This window comes from Macrobrachium nipponense, chromosome 31, assembly GCF_015104395.2.
Source record: "Macrobrachium nipponense isolate FS-2020 chromosome 31, ASM1510439v2, whole genome shotgun sequence".
Taxonomy (NCBI): domain Eukaryota; kingdom Metazoa; phylum Arthropoda; class Malacostraca; order Decapoda; family Palaemonidae; genus Macrobrachium; species Macrobrachium nipponense.
The window spans coordinates 40,813,201-40,840,116 of NC_061093.1; the positions used below are offsets into that span (position 1 = coordinate 40,813,201).

General features: G+C 47.2%; 1 long non-coding RNA gene and 1 pseudogene across 1 annotated transcript in view; one reads left to right on the forward strand and one right to left on the reverse strand.

Annotated features, from left to right (window-relative positions):
• LOC135206912 (uncharacterized) overlaps positions 1–26,916 on the forward strand; it is a 377,133-nt gene that overhangs the window by 65,549 nt on the left and 284,668 nt on the right. The gene's annotated exons all lie outside the window — the stretch shown is intronic.
• LOC135206909 (cysteine-rich protein 2-binding protein-like) overlaps positions 20,427–26,916 on the reverse strand; it is a 147,321-nt pseudogene continuing 140,831 nt past the window's right edge.

The window sequence follows — 26,916 nt, forward strand, 5'->3', positions numbered from 1 at the left end:
AAGATATGTCCGACCTGTCCTCTGCCAGTCTTGCCGTGTACCATACTGGAGCATTCCGGAACCGTAGTAGCAGGTAGTTAGATGTATTCCGGTGATACCGCAGCACGACCACTACCTAAATGGGGTAGCTACTCGATATATACCGGAGAGGAGGAGTACCAGTAGGCACCGGGCGAGATGGCGAGTCCGGATGGATAGAACCCGAAGGTTCCGTATACTTAAAACTAACAAGAGAGTAGTAACTCACTTGGGAGCGTATGCTCAGTACGGTAATACTAGGATATAAAAACATAATCATCTTATAAATACTATAAAATAATATATGCCCGAGGAGGCCGGAGCATCGTAAAGCGTAAAGTACATTACTCCCAACCCCCGGCACTGCCAGAAGCCTATCCCGCCAAGAGGTGGGAAGGGTATGTCTGAGGGCGAGAAAGACGTAACGATCCCATAGAGCCGAGGTGGGGCCGAGCTCGCCCGAACCAGGTCTCGACAGAGGCTGGGTAAAGCGAAGCTCCAAATCCCCAACGCTGGGATGAGGTCGGCTGAGAAGCGTCACCCGCACACTGAAGCCCTGTGGGGCCCCCCTTCACCCCCCCAAAATAGAAACTCGGGTCGGTCATCAGGGACAACTGAGTGAGATAACAACCCACCTTGGTGGGAGCTCTGGGGGGGGAAGGCAGGATGGTAGAGGGGTGATGATCTCGTGATCGCCTGGATCCCTCGCAGTTGAGAGGACCACAAGGTGGGGCGACAGGAAGCCTAAGGACCAACCTAGCCGACCACATATATACAACACGTAATAACATACAAGGATGAAATGTGTACTTAACACGGGGGAAAAAAGAAAATAAAGTAAATGAAACTGTGACGTCCTAGGAGGACGAGCATGACGACCCGATAAGGATGGTCAATACTAGGAAAACTCGAGCAAACTGCCTAGTGCCGTAACGAAGAATCATAGGACAGGCGGCCAGGGTAGGCTAGGACCAAAGGCTAGATACTAATATATTAAACTGGAAACCTAACCCAAAATATAAAAGCATGCATGAAATGTAACGGTAGGCCCAGAAGAGCAACGAAACAAGGACACGTTGCTCGAAAGGAAACCCTGTGCAAGCACATAAAATAAAATAAAAATAAAAACATATTTATGATCGTCAAAACAGCATCCAAAACACAAAAACGACATAAAAAATAACATATGCTATCACGATTCGGTTCCACTAGGTATGGGGACCACGTGAAACCGAAATGAGGAGACACAAAGGGGTACGCTCTAAAGGCGGCTCGCAGCCGCAGCCGCCGCCGCGTGTGGCGACGACTCTAAAAACCTAATAATTTGGAAACGAAGGCCAAAATCACTTCCTAAATAGTGTCAAAACATAATAACAGTACTTAACTTGGATGCAGAAGCAGATTGACGATCCATTGCAATGTAAAAAAGGCAAAAAAAGTGAGAAACACAAGGGAGCAAACAAAAACGTGTGCGTCTCGTAGTAGTGCTATCAAAGGAATGACGTCACAGCCGCTAGCTACACAGTAGCAGATAGTGAGCCGTAGGTCGGCTCCCCTATCCTGAAGGGTTTTTTGATGTAGGAGAGGCTAATTGGAGAGGGTCCCGTGGTAGTGGCTTTCACTCGCCCCACCCCAGGAACCATACCGACACCTTTTAATAAAGGTGAGCGAGCCAGAATATTCTGGCATGTCCAATTTAGCAGTTCTCTGGTATTATAACAATATTTTACCTTAGAAATAGTGCTAAAGGAACCTATTTCACGGAGCGACACGGCCGAGCCCAGAAAATACAGTCTCTCATATACATTATTGTGGCTTTTTACAAATTAAACCTTTATAGCTATCATTCAGCTTGCCCAGATATGACAAATTGTCGAAAATTGCATTTTTTCTAACTATACAAACCTGAGGTCCTTTAACAATAGGAAGTACCTAGCGGCAGCTGGAAACGGTCATAAGCTTGAAGAGAGAGAACGGTAGTTAACTGCTTGTCCAACGCGCGACTGGGAGGTAAACAAATCACTTTTGCTTTTGCCCAGGCCCTGCAAATACGCAGAGTGAGGGGTGGCATGATGGATGGGATCTATGTAAAGGACCTCAGGTTTGTATAGTTAGGAAAAATGCAATTTTCAACAAATTGTCATTTGTTCCGATACGTAATACAAAACCATCGGTCCTTTAACAATAGGAGACTCACTTCGGTTGGTGGGAGGAATCTGAGTCTTTGAATGAACAGACTGGTGTTCGTCCAACCCCTGGAATGCCTCCCTGGTCGTAAGAACGAGGGAGGGGTCCAAGCCTTTGTCCGATTGATCGGGGTGTGCACCGCAGGATCAATGGTCAGACCTCTGGGCCGAGTACTAAGAGAGAGGCAAGCGTATCTCTTCGTACCAGCATTGTGAGAACTTGTTCCTGTACAGGAGCAAATATAAAGTCATGGGTTTGTCTCATGTAGGCATCACTTCCCCCCCCTTGTAGGAGGAAGTGGTGGATATATGTTCCTATCCCTAATGAAAGGGATAGGTTTGGAGCTCGGTCGAGTATCTTACCTGCATCAGACTCCTTTCCAGCATGGTGACGACCGTGTCCCTCTGCCCACAGGTAGAGGTAGAGAAAGATGGTGAAGAGAAGCCAGTCACACTCCATTCACACATTCATTCTCCCAGTCATACCAGAATCGATGCTGTTCTGCCTGCTTGGGTGCTGGGTAAGCTTACACAACGTGTTGAGCAACCACCACAGGTCCCAAGGAAAAAGTATCCAAGGAATTGTGGGCAATATCCCGAAGGTAGAAGGACGTGAAGGTGGTCTGGTTGGCCCAGACACCTGCCTTCAGGACCTGCCCACAGAGAAGTTGCTTACGGAACGCCAAGGAGGGTCCAATACCTCTGACTTCTGGGCTCTCGGACGAGCGTACGGATGCCGTCATACCATCAGCCTCGTACGCTCTTTCTATCACCTCACGTAGCCAGAAAGAAAGCGTGTTCTTGGATACTTCTTTCTTGGTAACCCAGTGCTAACGAAGAGGCGTCGACACTCAGGCCTGAGGTGTCGAGTTCTCTTCAGATAGCACCGTAGCGCCCTCACAGGACAAAGCAGCATCTCATCCGCATCATTATTGGTGAAGTCCAACTAGGGAGGGGATTGTGAAAGACTCGAACTGTCGTCAGGGATCGACGGATTCTGAGTCTTAGCTACGAAGTTCGGGACGAAATCGAGCGTCACAGATCCCCATCCCCTAGTGGTGTTTTACATCGAAGGACAGACCATGAAGTTCCCCTACTCTCTTCGCCGATGCCAGGGCCAGCAAGAACAGGGTCTTGAGGGTCAGATCCCTGTCTGACGACTCTCGGAGTGGCTCGAAGGGTCTTCGAGTCAAACTCCTAAGGACGAGAGTCACATCCCACGCAGGGGGCCTGAGTTCCCTGGGTGGGCAAGACCTTTCGAAGCTCCTCATAAGCAAGGAGATCTCGAACGAATTCGAGATATCCAGTCCCCTCAGTTTTAGGACCAGGGCCAGAGCGGCTCTGTATCCCTCAACTCTCTTACGCCGATTGGACGTATTAAACGTCGAGTCAAAATGTCCTCCCGTATGCCGATTGGACGTATCATACGTCGGCTCAAAAAAGTTTTTTTTAAAAATTCGCGGAAAAATACTTATAGGCCTACCAGCCGAAAACTTTTGTATCACGCGCCTTGGGGATGCTGGGAGTTCACGGATCAAGGCGTTGTTTTGTTTACAATCGCTACGCAGGCGCGCAAGCGAGAATTTCTTTCTTATCGCACTAAAAAGTATCAGTGACACACTCAGAAATTATTTCGTCACTTTGACATAATTTTTGCACCATTTAAATTATCCTTTACATGAAAGTATTATATATGAAAATGTGCGAATTTCATGTAAAATACAACAAAAAAAATACTCATGATTGTAGCTTTTATCAATTTGAAATATTTTCATATAAATACAATAAGTGCAAAAAATTTCAACCTCGGTCAACTTTGACTCTACAGAAATGGTCGAGAAACGCAATTGTAAGCTAAAATTCTTATATTATAGTAATATTCAATCATTTGCCTTCATTTTGCAAACAAATTGGACGTCTCTAGCACAATATTTCGATTATGGTGAATTTATGAAAAAACTTTTTCCTTACGTTCGTGCGATAACTCTTCCGATAAATTTTTTTCGTGCGATTGTCCTCATGTTTTGCACCCTTTTAAATTTGCCGTTACATAAAGTTTTATATAGGAAATGTGCGCAATTTCATGCACAATACAACAAAAAACAACCATGGTTGTAGCTTTTATCAGTTTTGAAATATTTTCATATAAATAACGTTAAGTGCAAAAATTTCAACTTTCGGTCAACTTTGACTCTACCGAAATGGTCGAAAAACACAATTGTAAGCTAACTCTATATTCTAGTAATATTCAATCATTTACCTTAATTTTGCAACGACTTGGAAGTCTCTAGCACAATAATTTCGATTTATGGTGAATTTATGAAAAAAAAAACATTACGTTCGCGCGGTAACTCTTCCGAAAAAATCAGAATTTTTTTTGTGCGATTGTCGAAATGTTTGCACCATTTAAAATTAGCTGTTACATAAAGTTTTATATATGAAAAATGTGGCGCAATTTCATGTAGAATACAACTCAAAATGATTGAAGGTGTAGCTTTTCTCTTTTTTTTCGAAATATTTGCATATAAATCAAGATAAATAGAAAAAAAAACACGTTCTAGGTATCAAATTTGACTCTACCGAAATAGTTGAAAAACAAACGCATTGTAAGCTAAAACTCTTACGGCCTAGTAATATTCCGTCCTTTTTCTTCATTTTGAAACAAATTTGAAGTCTCTAAAACAATATTGTGATTTATGGTGAATTTTTGAAAATAGATTTACCTTCACTCCGCGCGCCGATTCGCGGCCGCAAGTGTCCGAAATACGTACATCGCATTATCCTAATATTTGCTCCTTTTTCATATTAAGCCTTTTTATAGAGTTTCATATATCAAAATGTGCGCAATTTCATGAAAAATACAATAAAAATAATTGAAGGTTGTAGCTTTTTCCATCTTCGAAATATGTGCATATAAAAAAAAATATATATATTAAAATTTCGACATTCGGTCAAATTTAACTCGTCCGAAATGGTCGAAATCTGCAATTCTAATCTAAAACTCTTACAGTATCGTAATATTCAATCATTTGTCTTAATTTTGAAACAAATTGGAAATCTCTAGAACATTTTTATTTAGAATTACGTGAATTTTTGAAAATAACATTTTTTTACTTTTTCGTCCGTGCGTTACGAATTCGTACATCATTTTGTGATAATATTTTTCCGGTGTTGCTTTTATTGTTTTACTATGTATTATATATCAAAAGGATTGCAATTTAGGTGTACAATACAACGAAAAAAAAAGTAACTCGTTAGCTTTGACCGTTTTTGCACAGCGTGATTTGAATACAATTTATCTATGAATTTTTTTTTTTGTTATCATATATCGCATTATTTACATATGATAATGATATGACAATTGTCGAAAATTGCATTTTTCCTAACTATACAAACCTGAGGTCCTTTAACAATAGGAAGTAGCTAAGCGGCAGCTGGAACGGTCGTAAGCTTCGAACAAGGGGAGAAACGGTAGTTAACTGCTTGTCCGATCGTCGCGCGCCGCGCGACTGGGAGGTAAACAAATCACTTTTGCTTTTGGCCCATGCAAAATACGCAGAGTGAGGGGTGGCATGAGGAGGGACTTTATGTTAAAGGACCTCAGGTTTGTATAGTTAGGAAAAATGCAATTTTCGACAAATTGTCATTTGTTCCGATACTAATACAAACCATCGGTCCTTTAACAATAGGAAGACTGATTCTTGGTGGGAGGAATCTGAGTCTTTTGATGAACGACTGGTGTTCGTCCATCCTGGAATGCCTCCCTGGTCGTAAGAGCGAGGGAGGGATCCAAGCCTCTGTCCGATTGATCGGGGTGTGCACCGCAGGATCAATGGTCAGACCTCTGGGCCGAGTACTAAGAGAGAGGCAAGCGTATCTCTTCGTACCAGCATTGTAAGAACTTTTTCCTTTACATGAGCCAATGTAAAGTAATGGGTTTGTCTCATGTTGGCATCCACTTCTCCCCCGTTGGAGAAGTGGTGGATATTTACTCCTATCTCTAGTTAAAGAGATAGGATGGAGCTCTGTTGAATAGCTTACCTGCACTGACTTCCTTTCCAGCAAGGTAACGACGTATCCTCTGCCCACAGGTAGAGGTAGAAAAATGATGGTGAAGAGAAGCCAGTCACTCTCCTTCATTCACAATGCATTCTCCCAGTCATACCAGGAATCGATGCTGTTCTGCCTGCTCGGGTGGCTGGTAAGCTTACACAACGTGTTGAGCAGCCACCACAGGTCCCAAGGAAAAAGTATCCAAGGACTTGTGGGCAATATCCCGAAGGTAGAAGGACGTGAAGGTGGTCTGGTTGGCCCAGACACCTGCCTTCAGGACCTGCGCCACGGAGAAGTTCTTACGGAACCGCTAAGGAGGGTCCGATACCTCTGACTTCGTGGGCTCTCGCTCGGAGCGTACGGATGTCGTCGCTACCACCATCAGCTTCGTACGCTCTCCTGATCACCTCACGTAGCCAGAAAGAAAGCGTGTTCTTGGAGACTTCTTTCTTGGTAACCCCAGTGCTAACGAAGAGGCGTCGACACTCAGGCCTGAGATGTCGAGTTCTCTTCAGATAGCGCCGTAGCGCCCTCACAGGACAAAGCAGCATCTCATCCGCATCATTATCGGTGAAGTCCAGGAGGGAGGGGATCGTGAAAGACTCGAACCTGTCGTCAGGGATCGACGGATTCTGAGTCTTAGCTACGAAGTTCGGACGAATCGAGCGTCACAGATCCCCAGCCTCTGGTATGTTTAACATCATAAGAAAGGCCATGTAGTTCCCCTACTCTCTTCGCCGATGCCAGGGCCAGCAAGAAGAGGGTCTTGAGGGTCAGATCCCTGTCTGACGACTCTCGGAGTGGCTCGAAGGGTCTTCGAGTCAAACTCCTAAGTACAAGAGTCACATCCCACGCAGGGGGCCTGAGTTCCCTGGGTGGGCAAGACCTTTCGAAGCTCCTCATTAGCAAGGATATCTCGAACGAATTCGAGATGTCCAGTCCCCTCAGTTTTAGGACGAGAGCCAGGCGGTCTATATCCCTTAACTGTGGGTACTGAGAGGAGCTTCTCTCGGCGAAGAAACACGAGGAAATCCGCTACCTGCTGAAGAGTGGCTCTGAGAGGAAGACAGACCCTGTCTACGACACCAACCACAGAAGACGGCCCACTTCCCCTGGTACACAGCTGCAGAGGACTGTCTGACGTGTCCAGCCATCTCGTTGCTGCGCTACGAGAAAAGCCTCTCGTTCGCAAGAGATGGTGGATAACAGCCAGCCGTGAAGTTGAAGGGACTGGACTGCTTGGTGGTACCGTTCACGTGTGGCTGGGCTAGAAGGTTGTGCCAGTGGTAGTTCTCTCGGTCCGTCTGCAAGAAAGAGCCAGCAGGTCCGGATACCAAACGGCTGAGTCGTTTGGGAGCCACCAGGATCATTCTGAGATTGGGAGTGACCAGCGCTCGACTGATCACTTTCCGAATCAGACAGAAGGGAGGAAAGGGCGTAAGTGAAGAGGTTGTCCCAGGGGTGTTAGGAGAGCGTCCTCTGCAGCTGCCCATGGGTCCGGCACAGCTGAGAAGAAAACCTGAAGTTTCCTGTTGTGCCGGGTGGCGAACGGTCTAGCGACCGGTCGCCCCCACAGGTTGAAGAGCTTTCCGCCACATCTTGGTGTAGGGACCATTCGGTCCTATCACCTGATCCCGACGGCTGAGCTTGTCTGCTACTACATTCTTCTTGCCTGGAATGTAGCGTGCTGACAGCTCTATCGAGTGAGCCGTGGCCCACTCGTGCACCTGCACTGTCAACTGATGGAGCGGAAGAGACACTAGCCCCCCTGCTTGTTGACGTATGCCACTACTGTGGTGTTGTCGCACATCAACACCACTGATTGTCTCACCAAGCGGTCCCGAAACTCTTGGAGCGTTTGAACGCCGCCTTGAGTTCCAGGACATTGATGTGAAGGTGCTTTTCGTGATGGTCCCACACACCGCAGTCAGCAACTCCTCCAGGTGTGCGCCCCATCCCTCGGTTCGATGCGTCTGAGAACAGAAGCATCTCCGGGGGGGGAGTGCGTATGGGCACTCCTCTTAAGAGGTTCTTGTCGTCGAGCCCCCAGGCGAGGTCCTGCCTCACCTTGTCCGTGATAGCCCACGGGAAAGTAAGGCGGATCCTTGGCCTGAGACCAACTCTCCCTTAGCCTCCACTGGAGAGACCGCAGGTGAAGACGCCCACCGTGAGGGACTAACTTCTCGAGTGACGACAGATGGCCGATCACGACTTGCCATTGCTGTGCTGCCTGTTCCTGCCGCGACAGGAACCGGCCGGCTGCCTTCCTGAATTTGCTGATACGCAAGTCTGCGGGAAAGACTTGCCCTGCTACCGTATCTATCAGCATACCCACAGGTACTTCATCTTCTGCTTGGGTTCGAGATCGGACTTCTCGTAGTTTATCACGATCCCCAGATCGCGACAAAAACTTGAGGAGTCGATCTCTGTCCTGTAGCAACTGCGAGCGGGAGCTCGCCAGGACCAGCCAATCGTCGAGATACCTCAGAAGACTATCCCGTTCGAATGGCCCAAGCCGACACCAGAGTGAACACTCGCGTGAACACCTGTGGGGCGGTTGAGAGACCGAAACAAAGTGCCCTGAATTGGTACACCGTCCCGTCGAAGATGAAGCGAAGGTACTTTCTGGAGGACTGATGGATGGGTATTTGAAAATACGCGTCCTTCAGGTCCACCGAAAGCATGAAATCGTTCCCCCTGATCGAGTCGAGCACTGAGCGTGCCGACTCCATCGTGAACCGCGTCGTGCGAACGAAGCGGTTCAGGGGAGAGAGGTCTATCACCGGGCCGGGCGCCAGCCCCCCGATGCCTTCTCCACTAGGAAGAGGCGGCTGTAAAAGCCCGGTGACTGGTCCTCCACGATTTCTACAGCTCGTTTCGCCAGCATGGTCTTGATCTCCTGTCGAAGAGCGTTGTCCTTTGTTGATCCCCGGACATAGGTCTGTAGATGGACCGGTTTTGGAGATGAGGGGGGGTTGGGGGGGGGCCGAGACTCGAAGGGTAGTATATATCCCTCCCGAAGGACATCTACTATCCAGATTCTCGGCGCCGTAGCTCTGCCAAGTCGCCCAATGGCTCGCCAGGCACCCCCCCACTTCCGGTCGCAGCAGGTGAGGGGGGAACGCCGTCCCTAGCGTTTCCCTCCTCTGTTTCGACTTCTTTCAGCACCTCCTCGGGGAAAGGAGGGCTGGGAGGAGGGCTGATTTCGGCCTCCTCTAGCAGAAGTTGAAACAGCTGGAGTCTTTCGCAACGGGGTTTGGACGGTGCAACCGTCTTCGCCGCCGTGGAATCGCTAGCCAAGCTCTTTGGTTTGGCCGCAGTTACTCGAGGTTTGCCCCAAAAGAAACCTTCGAGACTGCCTGGTGGACTAAGCGGCTCACTCTCGTCAGTGGCGCGCCGCCGTTCCACCGCAGCGTCCAACCTACCTCCAGGAAAGAGAGCTGGGGAACTCCTAAGAGGTCCATTTCAGTAGCCCGAGTGCCGCTTCACGCCCGGTCCCCCCCCCCTTGGTCACATCGGGTAAGGACTGCGTCCCTACGTCGAAGAACCCAAGTTGGCCCACAGGTTAGCAGTCTGATGGGCGAGGTAAGAGATTGCTCTTCCTCCAGACTGCACAGTCTCCTGAAAAGAAGCGTCGTCTTCGAGAGCAGAACTCCCAGAGCCGGCCGCTACTTTGGATATTGTGAGGGACCGACAAATCCAACCAGGAAACTGCCTGGAATGCTGCCATAGCGGTAGATTCCAGGGCAAGTGCCCTCCTGCTGCGAGAACCACATAAGTTCTCCGACAGGAAGCTGCTGCAGGGACACACCTGGAGTCAGCCTCGCTAAAACTCCGGGTTGGTTAACCTGTTTCGGCAATATCGGGTCTTCAGATGGCACGTAAAAATCGCCTCTGCCGCTGTAGAGGAGGAAGGAAGCAGCTTAGAGGACGTCCGGATTTTAGCGAGTCCTCCCGTCCGGAGACGAGATTCTCCACCTGATCCAGGACCGAGTCCGCAAGCTCCGATCGTGGCGAACCCCATCATCATTTTGGGTTGCCCTCTTGGGACCCCAAAATGACTCGAGCCGGGACGTGGGCTCTGCTGGTGGTAGCGGCGATCCTTCCGCTGAGGTCATTATGTAGACGCATCAACTTAATGACTTCTGCGAAGTTCCTCTGTATCTCGTGCGTCACAGCGTCTTGTGGAGTAGGACCGTCCAGTTACCCTCCAACAAGAGCATATACCCTCGATACTCCTCCTTCAGAAGGAGGAACAGCGACAGACCCTGACGGTCGCCTCCAACTACTTGCGCGCCTAAGACGTTCTGGTCGGTCCTAAGACCGTGCCTGAGCCGCACGGCGTCATAGCTGGGTCACGAGTCGCGCACCTCTCGTGATCGCTCCTTGGTAACATCGCTCCTCCCGGTGTATCCCGAGGAGGTTGAAGGTAAAGGAGAGGCAGACCTGACGCTCTGCCCCCCTCGCTCGCTGGCCGTACCAGCGTGCGTGGAGGGCTGCTGCTGATCGTCCAAGTTACCCCGCGGTGACGGTCGAGCAGCAGGCCTAGCCTTGCCGCTCGCCTGGGGCGAATTGGCTCGGCTGGAGAACGTCGACGACCGATCTCTTAGCGTCAGGCGAGCTGCCGCTGGTCACCGTCTCCGCCCGGTCCCATCGGGAGCGGCGGACGGTGACCTGCTATGGCTCTGCTTTCGCGTCGAGACCGGCCAGCGTCCTACTCGGCGCGTCAAACCCGCTGGTACCAGCCGTGGCTGGTACCCGCGGCCGTGGGGTACTCCTTCCTTGCCTCAGCCCGTGGCCGGTCATGCGACCGTCACGTCAGCCCGAGCAGCCAGTTGATCGCTGCGAGAGCGTCACTGGCCTGGTGAGAGTCGCGTGCACGACTCTCGCCAGTCTTCTGCTCCGCGCCGCTGTCTTGACGGCGAGCAAGCTCGGGCGTTCAAAACTTTGGCTGGACTCGGTCCCTCTTTGGAAAGAGCGTCCACTCGGTGCTTCTCGCGAACGAGAAGCGGCCGAGACGGAACCTGGTTTAGCGGCAGAACCGCTAGCACCAGGTTGAGGACGCACCAGCCGAAGCTGGTGCACCTCTGGGTCCCCGTCGACTTCTTCTTTGCAGAAGAAGCGACGGGCCCCGTTCCGAAGGAACAGGAGGACCAGCAGAAAACGAGCTCCCCGACTCGCCTGAGCGAGTCGGGCCCCTTAGAAGATCCCGAAGGAGCCTTCTTAGGGGGGGAGGAGGCAGGCCTTCTTCTCTTCTTCGCTGTTTAGCCTTAGAAGTCGAAGGGGAAGGAGAGGCAGCAGCTGACGAAGAAGAAGACGATGAAGACGACGACGTACACCATTCTTCCTCTTCCTCTTCTTCTTCGCCAGGCTCCGCAGGACAGACGTCAGGTCTTCCATCCGGAGGGAGCCGGGGCAGTTGCCGAAGCAACAGGGCCCGACTGCACCTGTCCGGAAAGAGCTGAGCCTGTAACAGCAACACCAGCAGCAGGAACGACAGGAACAGGTCCGGGAACAGCAGGAACGGCATGGAACATCTGAAAAGGAAAGTGCAGGCCGATCTGAATAGAAAGCGTAGCTGGAACAGCAGTCAGTACGGCAGGCACGGCAGGTACCACGGTAGAGCCAGGCGTCCTGTCTGCAGTTACCGACATCCGTGCACTGGCGGCAGGTCCAGGGGGGTACTCTTTGGGCAGCGGAAGTCCGGGGTCGGCAAAGGAAAAAATCCAGGTGGTGGTGGCACCGTCCTCCTTGGTACGGCGCAACTTGGTTTTTGGATAGCCACCGTGGGTGTCACCGACATTATATGGGGCGTATATACCAAGATGGTGGTGGCATCTCATACGCTGGTGTCGTTATAGTGGTGGTAGTTGTGGTCACCGCACCCATGAGTGACCAACAGCCGACCCCGCCGTAACCGCTGGAGCAACCCCTGGATTGCTGGGCCACTCCCTGCAGTCCCAGCCGAACTCCCAGACCACCTGTCCCAAGTCGTCCTTTCACTGCTGGGCAAACACCTGAGCCCCCCCCCCCCCCCCGGAGACTAATTAGGTCGGGTTAGTTGGGGGGAGGGGCTTCCCCCCGCGCCATTGGGGGGCGAAACACCCCCCCCCACCACCCAGAGGCGGACAGAAAGACCCCACGATTACAGCTTGTACGTCCGGGCGGTTATCGGGCGCCCTCCTCCACACTCGACGGTACGATCGGCGAGGAAAAAGGACTCCGCTACCCCCCCCGCCCCCCGCAGGGGTAAGCTCGAAACGTGGGGGCTGGACCGGGAGGCAGGAAAGAGGACGAAGTGTCCGTCACCAAAGGAGTCACTGGACTTTCCGATGACTTCTTGGCCGGCCTAAGTCTCTTCCTGCCCCCCTCGTACAGCACCCACTGCGCCTCGGACCAATTCATACAAACCAAACATGGTTCGTTGCGGGAGCATTCTCGCCCCCTACAACGAGAACAAACCTCGTGGGGGTCCACCTCAACAAAAGACTGAACCCCTCCACATTTACGCCCCTCCAGCCCGGGACACACTCTACGGGCGACTGGAGGGCGCGGGTATATTTCCATTTCCTCTAATTCGCTCATTTCAGAATAATAGAATAGAGAAAAAAAGTACTTACAATCACTCCTGATACACAGAAAAGAAAAGAAAACCAAATACTCAATAGAGGTTGAAAGCAAACAGACAAGCGGGTCAGAACGCGATGGCGAACACTTGTCCTTCCCCACACACGCCGAAAGCAAAAGTGATTTGTGACTCCCAGTCGCGCGGCGCGCGACGATCGGACAAGCAGTTAACTACCGTTCTCCCCTTTGTTCGAAGCTTACGACCGTTCCAGCTGCCGCTTAGCTACTTCCTATTGTTAAAGGACCGATGGTTTGTATTACGTATCGGAACAAATTATTTTTCATTTCTGATGATTGCATACTAAACTTCAGGCAATGAAAAAAAAAAATGAGCCAAAAATGAACTCTTAATCTTCAAAACTAAGCGCGCTGTGATTTTTTGAAAAAATTATTTTTTCCGGTTCGCGCTCACTCCAAACCGGCGCCGGCATACAGGAGAGGTTTTGATTTTTAGGGCTTCGGCGTAAGAGGGTTAACTTTGGGTACTGAGAGGAGCTTCTCTCGGCAAAGAAACACGAGGAAATCCGCTACTGCTGAAAGAGTGGCTCTGAGAGGAGATAGACCCCGTCTACGACACTAACCACAGAAGATGGCCCACTTCCCCTGGCACAAGCTGCAGAGGACTGTCTGACGTGTCCAGCCATCTCTGTTGCTGCGCTACGAGAAAAGCTCTCATTCGCAAGAGATGGTGGATTAACAGCAGCCCGTGAAGTTGTAGGGACTGGACTGCTTGGTGGTACCGTTCTACGTGTGGCTGGGCTAGAAGGTTGTGCCAATGGGGCAGCTTTCTCTCGGTGCTTCCGCAGAAGAGCCAGCAGGTCCGGATACCAAACGGCCTGAGGTCGTTTGGGAGCCACCAGGATCATCCTGAGATTCGGGGTGCGGCCAGCACTCGACTGATCACTTTCCAAATCAACAGAAGGGAGGAAAGGCGTAGACGAAGAGGTTGTCCCAGGGGTGTTGGAGAGCGTCCTCTGCAAGCTGCCCATGGTCCGGCACGGCTGAAAAGAAAACCTGAAGTTTTCTGTTGTGCCGGGGTAGCGAACAGGTCTACAACCGGTCGCCCCCACAGGTTGAAGAGCCTTTCCACCACATCTGGGGTGTAGAGACCACTTGGTTCCTATCACCTGATCCCGACGGCTGAGCTTGTCTGCTACTACATTCTTCTGGTGCCTGGAATGTGTGTGCTGACAGCTCTATGAGTGAGCGTGGCCCACTCATGCACCTGCCACGGTCAACTGGTGTAACGGGTAGAGACACTAGGACCCCCTGCTTGTTGACGTATGCCACTACTGTGGTGTTGTCGCACATCAACACCCCTCCGAGGTGTCCCACCAAGCGGTCCTGGAATTCTTGGAGAGCGTAGAACGCCGCCTTGAGTTCCAGGACATTGATGTGAAGGTGCTTGTCGTGATGGTCCCACATACCTGCAGTCAGCAACTCCTCCAGGTGTGTGCCCCATCCCTTGATCGATGCGTCTGAGAACAGCAGCATCTCCGGGGGGGAAGGGGGGGGGGGGTGTGTATGGGCACTCCTCTTAAGAGGTTCCTGTCGTCGAGGCCACCAGGCTAGTCCTGCCTCATCTTCTCCGTGATGGCCACGGGGAAGTAAGGTGGATCCTTTGTCTGAGACCAACTCTCCCTTAGCCTCCACTGAGAGACCACAGGTGAAGACGCCCGTGAGGGAACTAACTTCTCGAGTGACGACAGGTGGCTGATCACGACTTGCCATTGCTGAGCTGCCTGTTCCTGCGAGACAGGAAACCGGCCGGCTGCCTCCCTGAATTTGCTGATCCGCAAGTCTGCGGGAAAGACTTGCCCTGCTCCACCGTGTCGATCAGCATACCCAGTACTTCATCTGCTTGGGTTCGAGATCGGACTTCTCGTAGTTTATCACAATCCCCAAATCGCGACAAAACTTGAGGAGTCGATCTCTGTCCTGCAGCAACTAGCGTTTCCCACCTCGCTTCGACTTCTTCCCACCACCCCCTCGGGGGAAGGAGCTGGAGGAGGGCTGGTTACGGCCTCCTTTCGCAGAAGTGACGAAGCAACAGGAGTCTTCACATGGGGCGTTAGACGGGGCAACGAGGATGCGCTAGCTAAGCTCTTTGGCTTAGCCGCAGTAGCTCGAGATTGCCAAGAAACCTTCGAGACTGCCTGGTGAACTAGACGGTCACTGTCATCAGTGCACCGTCTCTCCACCGCAGCGTCCACCATCTCTCCAGGAAAGAGAGCGGAAGGAACTCCTAATCATGGGTCCGTTACGAAGACCGAGTGCCGCCTCACGCCCAGCCCCCTTGGTCACTCGGGTGGTAAGGACTATTGCGTCCCTACGACGAAGAACCAAGTTGGCCCACAGGTTAGCAGTCTGATGGGCGAGGTAAGAGATGGCTCTACCTCCAGACTGGCACAGTCTCCTGAAAGCCGGGTCGTCTTCGAGAGCAGAGCTCCCAGAGCCGGCCGCGACTTTGGATACTGTGAGGGACCACAGATCCAACCAAGAGACTGCCTGGAATGCTGCCATAGCGGTGTTGATTCCAGGGCGAGTGCCTCCTGCTGCGAGAACCAGAGGTTCTCCGACAGGAGCTGCTGCAGGGACACACCTGGAGTCAGCCTAGCTAACTCCGGGTGGTTAACCTGTTTGAGGCGGTATCGGATCTTCCGATGGCACATAAAAAATCCTCTGACGCTGTAGAGGAGGTGGAAGCAGCTTAGAAGACCGCCCGGACTTCAGCGAGTCCTTTCGCCCTGAGACGAGATTCTCCACTTGGTCCAGGACCGAGTCAGCAAGCTCCGCGATTGCGGCAAACCCACCGTCATCTTGGGTTCCCTCTTCGGGCCCCAAAATGACTCGAGCGGGACGTGGGCTCAGAAGGTGGTAGCGGCGATCCTTCCCCAAGGTCATTATGCTGACGAATCAGCTTAATGACCTCAGCAAAGTTCCTCTGAATCTCGGGGGAGTAACCGCATCTTGAGGAGTAGGACCGTCCAGTCCTCCAACAAGAACAGATCCTGAGACGCTCCTCCTTCAGAAGGAGGAACAGCGACAGACCCCTCACGGTCGCCTCCAGCTGCTTGCGCGTACGTCCTGGCTGGTCCTAGAACCGTGCCTGGTGCGTACGGCGTCGCAGCGGGATCACGAGAGGCGCACCCCTCGCGATCACTCCTGGATACCTCGCTCCTCCGGGGAATTCCGATTGGGAAGGTGAAGTACTGGAGAGGCAGACCTGACGCTCCTTCCTCGCTCGCTGGCAGGACCAGCATGCTTGGAGGGCTGCGGCTGATCCCCAACCCGCGTGGTGATCGAGCTGCAGGCCTGGCCTTGTCGCTCACCCCTGGGGCGAGTGGCTCGGCTGAGAACGTCGACCCCGATCCCGAGCGTCAGGCGAGCTGCTGCTGGTCGCCCTGTCCGCCCAGCCCCGATGGGAGCGGCGGTCAGGCGACCTGCTAGGCTCGCTGTCGCGGTGAGACCGTGAGCGTCCTCGGCGTGTCGAGCCGCACGCCGCGGGACCTCTTCCTCGCCTCAGCCCGTGGCCGGTTGGGGACCGTCACGTCAGCCCGAGCTGCCGGCTGGTGCGCTGCGGAGAGCGTCCGCTGGGCCTGGCGAGAGTCGTCTGCATGACTCTCGCCCAGTCTTCTGCTCCGTGCCTCGGTCTTGACGGCGAGCGAACTCAGGCGTCGAGACCTTGGCTGCACGGTTTCCCGCAGGCGACCGTGCACTCGGTACTTCTCGCGAACGAGAAGCCGAGCCGGATCCTGGTTTAGCGGCAGAACCGCTAACACCAGGCGAAGAAGTACCAGCCGAAGCTGTTACTCCCGAGGGAACAGGAGGACCAGAGCAGAAGAGCCCCCCGAATCGCCGGAGCGAGACGGGCCCTTAGAAGGTCCCGAAGGAGCCTTCTTAGGGGGGAGGAGGCAACCTTCTTCTTCTTCGGCTTGGCAGCCTTAGAAAGTCGAAGGGGTAAGCAGGAGGCAGCAGACGACGAAGAAGACGATGAAGACGATGAAGACGACGACGATGGACAACCCCTTCCTCTTCTTCTTCTTCTTCGTCAGGGGCTTCACAGGACCGACGTCAGGTCTTCCATCCAGGACGGAGCCGGGGCAGTTGCCGAAGCAACAGGTGCCCGACTGCACCTGTCCGGAAGACCTGAGCCTGGAGCAGCACCACCACGAGCAGGAAAGACGACAGGAACAGGAGCAGGAACAGCAGGAACAACAGGAGCGTCAGCGACTGGAACAACGGGAGCAGCATGAGCGGCTGGCACAGCAACAGGTACGGCAAGTACGGCAGCAGCGTCAGGAGAGCCAAACGTCTTGTTGGCAGCTACCTGCATTCCTCGGTACAGGTTCGGCAAGTCTAAAGGAGAAGCTTTTAGGGCAGCGGAAGTCCGGGGTCAGCAACACAAAGAACCCAGGTGGAGGTGGGACGCCCCTCCTTGGCACGGCAGCGAGAGGCCTTTGGATCGCGACTATCGGTGTCACGGTCGTCGCATGTGGCGTGTAGACAAGTGCGGAGGGACAGCATACCCTGGAGTCGTAATAGTTGTAGTAGTAGTGGTCACCACACCATGCGTGACCACTGCCGACCCCGCCAACCGCTGGATTAGCCCCTGGATGCTCGGCACCCCCTGCAATCCCAGCGACTCCCACACCTGTCCCAGGTCGTCCTCACTGGAGGCACACCTGCGGAAGCAACAGTTGGGTTAGTTAGAGGGGTTCCCTCGCGCTTTGGGGGAAGACGAACCCCACCCAGAGCGGACGGAAGACCCCGAGTACAATTGCACATCCGGGTAGCGAGCGCCCTTCCTCCACACTCGACGGATCAAGTGAGGAGAAGGACTCCGCTACCCCCCCCACCCCCGCAGGGGAAGGCGCAAATCGTAAGGGGCTGACCATGGGCAAGAAGGAAGAACGAGGTATCCGTTACCAAAGGAGTCGCTGGAGAGCTTTCGACGACTCCTTTGTAGGCCTACGTCTCTTCCTGCCCTCGTACAGAACCCACTGCGCCCTCGGACCAATTAACACAGGTGACACAAGGTTCGGCTTGGGAGCATTCTCGCCCCTGACACCGTGTACACAATTCATGTGGATCTACATCACGAAGGAGCGAAATCCGCCGCAACTTACGCCCCTCCAGCCCGTGACAACACTCTACGGGCGACTGGGGGGCGCGGCGAAAGCTCCATCTCTTGATCCATATTCTTGGAATAATTAAGTAATAAAGAAATGAAAGTACAGTACTTACAATTCATTCCACTACCCAGACAAACCAGAAAGAGGGCTGATACAAAACCAAAGCATACGACAATAGCGGGCAGAGCGATGACGAACAACGTCTTGTCACACCACGGCCGAAAGCAAAAGTGGTTTGTTTACCTCCCAGTCGCACACCGACAAGCAGTTAACTACCATTCTCCCCTTGTTCGAAGCTTACGACTGTTCCAGCTGCCGCTAGCTACTTCCTATTGTTAAAGGACTGATGGTTTGTATTACGTATCGGAACAAATATCTGACACTTGGGGAGCCTGCAGTGAAGGCTACTACCTGGTCCTAAATCCTGAGTGTAATAAATTCATACTATAATATCCTTGCGACCTACTTGTTGCTTTCACCTTATTATCCTGGAAGAGTTAGTGGAAGAAATCTTAAAAATGAAATAACTACTCTTAGATCACTATAGTGTATATTCAAAGGGAAGATGGTCAAATATATATATATAATATACGAAAGGCTCAACTTACGATAAACTCGAGATACCAAAGCTGACACAAAAAATTTTACTGCTCTACATACGAAAAGTTTTCAAGATATGAAAGGTTTCTGAAAGTCCGAGATTCGCCCGATAACAATTTTGAAACTCGCGCCGCGCGCCGCCATCTTTAGTTCTAGTAGACTCACCACCATCCTCCTGCTCTCCCATTGGTTCCTGATGCTAGCCAAGCATGAGATCCTTCTCTCCTATTGGACAGCATCCCTCCCATCATGCAATCTTACGTGGGTGGCGTGCCTTCGCTCGGCCACTTCGCACCGAAGCTTTATCGTACACATGCGGCATTCGTTTGGTCCAACGATTTCGTTAGTGATTTCGTTGTGCTACTTATCGTGTTGTGAGAACCTAATTAGTATACGTTCTACAATACGTAACTTAATTACGTACAGTACATATTAGTCATGGGTTCCCAAGAAAGTTGCTGAAGTTCACAGAAAGAAGAGAATGCTTTCTATGGAGACAAAAATGGAGATAATAAAAAACAAAGTATGAAGCTGGCTTGCGGTTGAGTGTGATCGCTAAGGAATACGCCGAAATCCGTCGATGATAGGCACCATCCTTAAGCAGAAGGAAGCCATCAAAGCAGCTACACCTTCCAAGGGCGTGAACTATTTTGTCCAACAAGAGGAGCCATGTGCATAATGAAATGGAAAGGCTGCTTCTTGGATCGAGGACAAAGAAATCGATGGCGATACGATAACTGAGATGGCAATCTGCCAGAAGGCCAGCGCTATTTTCGGCGATTTGATTGCCCAAGCCGAAGACGACGGCGGAGAGGGGACATCAATGGCAACCCCAGTAGTTCAAGGCTTCTCATGGGTGGTTCGAAAAATTCCGTAAACGGACTGGCATCCATTCGGTGGTGAAGAAATTGAAATTACGTAAAGTATAAAAAGTAAAAAGAAATGTAAAAATCAAAAAAGACAAAATAAATTTTATTTTAAGTTTTTTGTAAAGTTAAGTGTTACAGTTTTGTTAATGCGTTTTGTAAAGTTTATTTTGTTTTTCTGACATTTTTTTATGTGTTTCGTAAAGTTAAGTGTACGTATCTGCCGTTTTGTCCTCCTCCTCCTCTGCCGCCACTTTCGGAGATAGCCTCACTCGAAAGGTAAGCTTCCACATTTTACGTTACAGTAATAATATTTCTTGTACACTAATATACCCACTTTATTTTACAGGTTTTTGCCTTTTTATTATTAAGTTACGTATTGAATGGGTTCAAAATTGTTGTAGTATTTCATTGTTTATAGGTCAATTTACCTTTATTATGAAATTTACTGGGGTGTTTTTGGAGGGCTTGGAACGGATTAGCCATTTTACATGTAAAATGTGGTCCAAGATAACGAAAACCTCAAGATACGAAAGGCGCCTCGGAACGGATTAATTTTCGTATCTCGAGGTACTACTGTATATATATATATATATATATATATATATATCTATATATATATATATATATATATATATATATATATAGTATATATATATATATATATATATATATATATATATATATACATATACAACTGTAAGCCTGACAATGCATACATCATTATAAGTACAATATTTCCTCAATCATTTGAAGATATTGCATATCTGCTACACTTCTCTTAATTCTGTTAGCCAAGCTTCTCTATTTTTTTACCTAACCATTCACAAAATGCCCTAAAAAAAAACAATCTGATTCATCCAAATACACAACAGGAAAATTAATAAATCAGACACTAGTTTTGATATTTATTAACAAAAGAGTATAAAGCTGAAAGTATCTATAGCAGTTATCTGTATCAAGATAGACACATGCATGGGTGCTCCTTGTGGCTCAATGATTTTCAGAAGACGGTTATCTAAATTTTAACATTGTGAAGAGCCATATGAAATTTTCAAGTTACATGTATGACTAGAAGGAAGAAATTCATGGTTCGCAAATTGTATTTTTTTTCTTTAATCATTACAGTTTTCTGCTGTAATAAAAAACCCAAATACATGACTGATTTGCAGTATACAGTGTACTGCAAATACAAATAACAAACCGAGGATAATACACCATCACACAAATGAAAAATGACTGGAAACAGTAATATCTGATAATTCTGTACTTCATAAATGCTGTCTTTGCTTTACATAGCTGAAGAAGAAGATTTTCACACTGCATAATGATTTCAAGGTACTGTATATGTAAGAATTAATATATTACAACACACTATCTACTTAAACGTAAAAACATGGCATGCTTACAGTCATTACTATCCTCAAGGTATGAATTTATTTCATCTATAAAAATCTAACAAGAACTCTTCAACTTTGAAGCCAAACTTTTGATACAGAATTAAAGCTGGGTTTGCAACAGACACATGAAGAGTTATGTCCTTCCCCATACATGTCTGAAAATAGAACATAATAATTATTTACTTTCAATTAGCTATATTAGTATAAGTATGCCTTATTTATACCTATTAATACATTGGATTTCTCACTGTAGTCACAGAATCCAGACAGAAAATAATAAGTATGTATAGTATATTATATATATACATACATCTTAAGTGGGGCCCCCTATGAAAGATTTCTAGATCTGCCACTGCTACCTTAACAATAACCTTTTTCTTATTAGGATGAAATTTTGATATTTGAAGTGTCAGAATTCAATGTACAAGGCTTTGCATTTCTTAAGTTAAAAGTGTCAGTGAATAAAAAACACCTAAAAGAAATTCCTCTTCTTATAATACAAATAACTAAGAGAAAATAGTATATAGAGTGAACACATAAGAACATAAGACAAAAATTATTCAAGTTAAGTACATTGACTTTTTTTATGTTTTGCTTTTCATTCTGAAGAAATTATGAACATGTACTTGTTAAATACTTATATAATTCCTCCTTGTTTCAGTAATATAGAACATATCATACAAACTACTAATTAACAGAAAATCTTTCTGGATTAAATCTGCAATTCTTCAGCTTCCCTTGTACTGACTTTGACCTCATTTTAAAATTTCTTTGCCTGAGCCCCATTAGAGCCTAGAGAGCCCACAATTTGCTTTTACTCATTGACTATTTTTCTTTTTCCCATTTTTTTACTTTTATTTATTGGTTAAGCTTGTTTGTATTTTATACTTCTTTTACCAAGGCTCTTGATTTTTCTCTCTTCCACAAATAAAGTTTGCTTAACATATTAGTTACCTACTGATATGGCTTTTCCATACAAATGAATGCTACATTGAATAACAAAATGACCACAAAATATAGAATGACTTACTAGGTTTCAAGGAAACATTTTTTATGAAACACAAAAACATAAAATACATAGTAGAGGGGAGACAATATTTTCTTTGTACTTGCCTGTATAAGATGGTACAATACAAAAGTAGCAATGCCAGCTCTCTGCCACTCAGGATGAACTAAAAGGAAGGACAGGTATGCTGTATTGAAATTTGTGTCAGGCACTAATATACCAAATCCAATAACCAGTTGACGGTACAGCACCACACAAGTGTGATCTGGATATTGAAGAACTTCAGACACTGTTAAAAGGAAAATTAGGTAAAATATAGTTACTATTTCATTAATACCATTTTTTTAATGTCATTGACACCACTAAAACCAATGAATGGCAGTAAAATGAGATGAACTACCTACTGCTAAAGGTGGGCAGGATATCAACCAAGAAGTAGTCCTTTATCTCACTTGTCCTAACACACCTTCTAACCCCAGCTTTGGCCTAGATGTGTGTACTTAAGGAGCCTGGGGGCTTGTAGGAAGAATAAGTTTGTTTCCATGGGATGTGCAAGAGTGCTTGGTAAGTTTTTGTGTTCACCTAACATTTTTAATGATGCCCACTGACTCCTTAGGAGGGAGACGAAAGTTCCATCGACTAGCAATAACTGCTGAATCTATATTACTTAACTATTCATAATTTTGCCAAAACCAATAAATCAAACATCTCATGCTCCTTTTTTAACCTTCGTAGAGATGGTTTAATTTTTTCAAGCCCCAATAATCTTTTTTTCATATTGGTAACAACAAATCTTTCTAGAGACCCCTTGCAATCTCGAAATGTGATTCAGTGACATCTCAGTATAATAATAATAACAATAATAATAATAATAGGATCCTATCCTTAAAGGCACAGCATTCGTAGTGTTGATCTTTGGAAAATCCTTCTCTTCCTAAAAGAAAAAGAAAATCTACCTGCAGCCACCAGCAAAAAGATGCTCCATTTCATGGAATGCTAGATCATCAAGCAGAAAATGTTGTGTCACAGAATAATACAGTGAAACTAACTGAAGTGGAGCTAAAGCAAGAGCTGGGTCCATGTCTGGGGGATTCTTCAGGAGACATAACAAGTAGATATACCAAACCTTTAACAGGGGTGAGCCGGTGCCAAAATAGCTACAATTAACACCATAAGCCCTTAAGGTGAAGGGATTCATGGAAAGTCTTGAGTGTAAATCTTGTCACTCATGAAATCCCACTCTTTGAAGAGGAGGACAGTATTGTATTCTTTTCTTCTCTTCTGACCTTCAGATGATAAAAAAGAGGGAGAGGATTGTGTTCTATGTATAGAAAACTTAATCTTCCTAATCTTATTCAAATTCTCTCTTTTGTTCAAAGATATTTGTAACATTCACCATTGGACTAGTCTGACCTATTGTCACTTTCTTCACTTGTGTCCCTGAATCACCATATGCGTTCAAAAGATTATAACTGTGAAGAGGAATAAGATGAAGAAAAAGAGAAAACTGAGATGCTTCAGTAGTCTATAATAAAACCACATTCATCTCTGGTAATGCTACTAGAACATGCTGATGAGAAAGAAAACTTGAGGTTACACAAATATTGCTATCATACTTTACCACAAACAATAATTAAATGGAAATAGTGCTATAATAACTGAGGGGATAACTATAAAAAAGTTACTCGAATACCAGGTGATTTGAGAGAAATTATATGAATGAGGCAGATGACAGGATAAAACATAATTGCATATGCAAACAACATGACAGGATATATTATAATTGCATATGCAAACAACATGACAAGATATATTATAATTGCATATGCAAACAACATACACATCTGCTGCTGATAAATAAGACTCAAGAAGGGAACGCTTTTCATAAGAGACAGGATGATTCCCCTGGAATAGAACATTTTACCTATCATCTGGTTATTGATCTGCTCATTTTTAGCTATTCGGTCTCTGCTGTAACAAGGTGTTTTCCAGATGTGTAACTAAGAGGTGATAAATCTGGACTGGCTGAAATACTTAATAAAAAATAGTAACTAGGTGTTCAGGCATCTGTCAATATTAGAAGACACCTTTTAAATTTCATATCCTTAACAAGACCAGAATCTATAATCCTTAAAAACACCGATTAATTACTAGTATATATGAATCAACATATCTAGACCCCTCTTAGCTAACATTCACATAAAATTTTTACAAATGCCCTATGCAAAATCTAAAACTTACAATCAATGCCTGGCCAAAAGAAATGTCGTGCCATTTGATTCATAGCTGGGATATGTTTTGGTGTCACATAACAGTAGTCTATTGGGTATCGAGGGGGTGGTGTCCAGTTTTCATCATTACGATTTGGATATTTAATAATCTCTTGCAATAGTCGAAGTTTGAGAGGTTCAGATTCATAATCTCTCATAATATACGGTTTCAAGTCCCTGAAACAAACATAAGAAAGATCATTATTTCATTTCATTTGTTAGACTGAACACCTATTCTTACAACTTAGAAATAATTTATGAAATTAAAGCAATGAAAAGTAAGGAATTATACTGGTATGATAAGATTAAATGACAAAAGTCAATATGATAAATCTCTAGGAAAGTGTGGCTAAGTATATCACTTATTCAATTTTTTCTAAGATGGCTTATTTGATATTGAAGATTCCATGAACTTGGGCATACACCATGACCAGTAATGATGGATTCAGCCATAGTTGCAGTGACTACTTTATCACTTCTCTGAATCAAATCTGCTTCCTTTACAAAGACACTCATCAGTAGCTGAAAAAGGGTTTACTGTCATCATGACCCAATTCCTTTTTATCATTTAAACTTTACTATACTTTATTCTGAAGAATTCTTTAATAGTTACCATAGTCAAATTAGCTGACAAGACTATACTTAAATGTTTTCATTAATATAATTTTTCACATCAAAACACAGCTTTAGCACGTAAATCAAACAAAACGGAAGGAAGAGGATACAGAATGAATATAATTCAACCTGTCATATACTATATTATTGGGTTATTCCTTTTTCACCCATTGTAGGTACAGAAAACAGCCACAAAATACACAACAGGATTCTGACATGAATCATTAAGTCTCTATAATATACTAGCATTATAAATAAAAAGGGATCTTATCAAAAAAAAAAAAGTTTCATTAAGTGAACTACAGAATGCTCTCATATGGTATTCACGAGCTCACTTTAAAAGCCTTCAAAACAAATATGATATTGTTAAACTACAATAAAGTTTTGTACATACTTACCTGGCAGATATATACTTAGCTATAGTCTCCGACGTTCCCGACAGAATTTCAAATCTCGTGGCACACGCGACAGGTAGGTCAGGTGGTCTACCTTACCCGCCGCTGGGTGGCGGGTGTATGAACCAATCTATCTCTCCAGCCAGATTTTCTCTTCCACCTGTCTCCTGAGGGGAGGCTGGGTGGGCCATTAGACGTATATATCTGCCAGGTAAGTATGTACAAAACTTTATTGTAGTTTAACAATATCATTTTTGTACATGAACTTCCCTGCCAGATATATACTTAGCTGATTGGCACCCTTGGTGGAGGGTAAGAGACAGCTAAAGTAATAAGGAGAGATAAGAAACAACTGATGTTGTAGGATATAAATAACCTTGGTTCTTACCTGTTCAGGCAGAAGACTTCATTGATACTGTCTGAGTCTGCGTTGCCTGGAGAGCTACAGCTAGGAAGTGACCTGATGCTGAAAGACTCTCGGATCTACCACTAGGATATATGATCCCTTTGTGTAGAATCCAAGTCGGATCCTGTTAAAGGGAGTTCGTCCCTAGCTTAACAGGTCTTAACCACTACTACTGCAAGGAGCCACACTCATCAGACCACCTAACCAAACTACTAAAGATTAGTATTACGACCTAAAGAGATGCCTTCATGCATCCTCTTTAAGGCAACCAACAACAACAAACACAAGACATAAGGGGAAAAAATTTATACTACTAAAAAGGATGAGTTCCAGCTCCCTGCCCCAGCACTGAATCCGCAGATACGTACGGGCCCAAGGCGAAGCATTTTTCGTAAGTGATTCTCACATCACGTAAGTAGTGGTTCGCGAACACTGACTGACATCTCCAGAACGTTTCTCCATCAGGTTCCGCACGGACATATTCTTGTTGAAAGCAAGAGAAGTTGCTATGGGCTCTTACTTCGTGGGCTTTCACTTTAAGAAGCCTAAGATGTTCTTCTCTGCAAGATCCGTGTGCTTCTTTGATGAGGCTTCTCAAGAAGAAGGACAATGCGTTCTTGCGAACAATGGACGAGTAGGGTCTTTTACTGAACACCACAGGACCTCTCGGTTTGCTTTCAGTTGCTCTTTTCTTCTAAGTTAGTATTTTACCATTCTCACTGGGAAGAGTTCTCTCGGGTTCTTCTCCTACCAAAGAAGATAACCCACGAATCTCGAAGTTCTTGGGCCATGGACTTGATGGTTTGTTTTCATTCTTCGCAAGAAAACCAGGAAGGAAAGAGCAAATGAGAGAGTCCTCCTTAAACCCACATTACCATCAATCGCCTGAAGCTCACTCTCTTTTGGTGGAAGCTAGAGCCATCAAAAACAGAGTCTTCCTAGTAAGGTCTCTGAATGAGGCTGAATTAGGGGGTTGGGTTCAAATCCTAGAGGTACCCCAAGGAATTGAAGGACTTAAAGATCCAAATTCCAGCTAGGTGTCCTTAGGAGACTGCATTTTCGTTGTATCAAAAGACCTAATAAGGTCATGTAGGTCCTTATCTTCCGATAAGTTGAGCCCCTGTGCCTGAAGACATTCGCCAACATGCTACGATAGCCTTTAATCGTCGAAACGACTAAGCTACATTCTTGTCTTAAGAATAAAAAGAAGTCTGCAATCTGATTCACATGGGGTACTGGAAGAGGAAACGTTATTCCTCTTGCACTATCTTCTGAAGACATCCCACTTCGACTGGTACACTCGTAAGGTGGAGACCTCCTAGCTCTAGCGATTGCCTTA